The sequence below is a fragment of the Neolamprologus brichardi genome, unplaced genomic scaffold, assembly GCF_056152115.1.
Source record: "Neolamprologus brichardi isolate AB-2024 unplaced genomic scaffold, ASM5615211v1 NODE_ptg000059l+_length_368419_cov_1, whole genome shotgun sequence".
NCBI lineage: Eukaryota > Metazoa > Chordata > Actinopteri > Cichliformes > Cichlidae > Neolamprologus > Neolamprologus brichardi.
In genome coordinates, this window is record NW_028270052.1 from 235,001 (window position 1) to 237,500 (window position 2,500).

Below are 2,500 nucleotides of genomic sequence, written 5' to 3' on the forward strand. Positions count from 1 at the left end.
CTGGGGCCTGCTGGAGGTCAAGGTCCATGCTGGATATGTGGTGGAGCGTAACTGCAAGAAAGGCGAGCTAGTGGGGGACTAGAGCAGGGGAGAATGTGGGTCCCCGGGGCCCGCAGGAGGTCAAGAGCCATGCTGGATATGCGGTGGAAGGGTAACTGCAGGAGAAGGAAAGGTACTGGGGGACAAGAGCAGGGGAGCATTCGGGTCGCCGGGGCCTTCTTGAGGTCCAGGTCCATGTTCGATGTGAGTAGCAGCAGGGCCAGTGCGCCAGGAGCACATCTTTTTCGACCATAAAGGAGACAGGAGGCCGACTCACTGCCTCGGCCAAATGGAGAGGGAATTTAGGCAGGGCCAGTGCACAAGCATGGATCTTTTTCAGCTGTAAGGGAGACAAGAGCAAGGTGTGATGTAGGTCCCTGGGGCCTGCTGGAGGGCAAGGTCCATGCTCGATGTGAGTAGTTCAGCAGGGCCAGTGCACCAGCAGCACATCTTTTTCGACCGTAAGGGAGACAGGAGGCCGACTCACCGCCTCGGCCAAATGGAGAGGGAGTTTCAGCATGTCCAGTGCACCAGCAGCACATCTTTTTCGACCGTAAAGGAGAAAGGAGGCCGACTCACTGCCTCGGCCAAATGGAGAGGGAATTTCAGCAGGGCCAGTGGAGAAGCATGCATCTTGTTCAGCCGTAAGGGAGTCAGGGAGTTGTCATGGTGGTCCCCCTGGAGGTGGGGGAGATTGCAAATTAGCTAGGGAGGAGGGTGCGTACAGCGGAGGTGGCAAAGTGTTTCTGGTCAGTGTACCAGGGGCACGAACAAGAGTTGTCGTACCATAGGCACCAGGAGTGTGTATGTGTGTGGGGCAAAGTGTTTCTGCTCAGTGTACCAGGGGCACGGAGAAAAGTTGTCGTACCATAGGCACCAGGAGAGTGTGTGTGTATGTGGCAAAGTGTTTCTGCGCAGTGTACCAGGGGCACGGAGAAAAGTTGTCGTACCATAGGCACCAGGAGAGTGTGTGTGTGTGTGTGTGTGTGTGTGTGTGTGTGTGTGTGTGTGTGGCAAAGTGTTTCTGCGCAGTGTACCAGGGGCACGGAGAAAAGTTGTCGTACCATAGGCACCAGGAGAGTGTGTGTATGTGGCAAAGTGTTTCTGCGCAGTGTACCAGGGGCACGGAGAAAAGTTGTCGTACCATAGGCTCCAGGAGTGTGTGTGTGTGTGTGTGTGTGTGTGTGTGTGCGTGTGTGTGTGTGTGTGTGTGTGTGGCAAAGTTGTTTTGCTCAGTGTACCAGGGGCACGGAGAAAAGCTGTCGTACCATAGGCACCAGGAGTGTGTGTGTATGTGGCAAAGTGTTTCTGCTCAGTGTACCAGGGGCACGGAGAAAAGCTGTCGTACCATAGGCACGAAGACTGTGTGTGTGGCAAAGTTGTTCTGCTCAGTGTACCAGGGGCACGGAGAAAAGCTGTCGTACCATAGGCACGAGGGGAGTGTGTGTGTGTGTGGCTTAGTGTTTCTGCTCAGTGTACCAGGGGCACGGAGAAAAGTTGTCGTACCATAGGCACCAGGAGTGCGTGTGTGGCAAACTTTTTCTGCGCAGTGTACCAGGGGCACGTTTCAATTTACTTTCTGGAGTACCAGGGGCACGAGGATTTTGCCAGTGGTGTTTTGCTTTGTTAGTGGGGGGGGGGCTTAAGTGTGGGTCCGCGGGGCCTGCTGGAGGTCAAGGGCCATGCTAGATATGTCGTGGAGGGTAACTGCAGGAGAAGAAGCTAGTGGGGGAGTAGAGCAGGGGAGTATGTGGGTCCGCGGGGCCTGCTGGAGGTCAAGGGCCATGCTAGATATGTCGTGGAGGGTAACTGCAGGAGAAGAAGCTAGTGGGGGAGTAGAGCAGGGGAGTATGTGGGTCCGCGGGGCCTGCTGGAGGTCAAGGGCCATGCTAGATATGTCGTGGAGGGTAACTGCAGGAGAAGAAGCTAGTGGGGGAGTAGAGCAGGGGAGTATGTGGGTCCGCGGGGCCTGCTGGAGGTCAAGGGCCATGCTAGATATGTCGTGGAGGGTAACTGCAGGAGAAGAAGCTAGTGGGGGAGTAGAGCAGGGGAGTATGTGGGTCCGCGGGGCCTGCTGGAGGTCAAGGGCCATGCTAGACATGTGGTACAGGGTAAGTACAGGAAAGGAAATCTAATGGGGGACTAGAGCCGGGGGGGAGGGGGGGGGAGGGGTGGTCCCTGGGGCCCGCTGGAGGGCAAGGGCCATGCTCAATGTGAGTAGCTGCAATGGCCAGTTCACCAGCAGCACATCTTTTTCGACCGTAAAGGAGAGAGGAGGCCGACTCACTGCCTCGGCCAAATGGAGAGAGCACATCAGCAGGGCCAGTGCTCCAGCAGCACATCTTTTTCGACCGTAAAGGAGACAGGAGGCCGACTCACTGCCTCGGCCAAATGGAGAGGGAATTTCAGCAGGGCCAGTGCTCCAGCAGCACATCTTTTTCGACCGTAAGGGAGAGAGGAG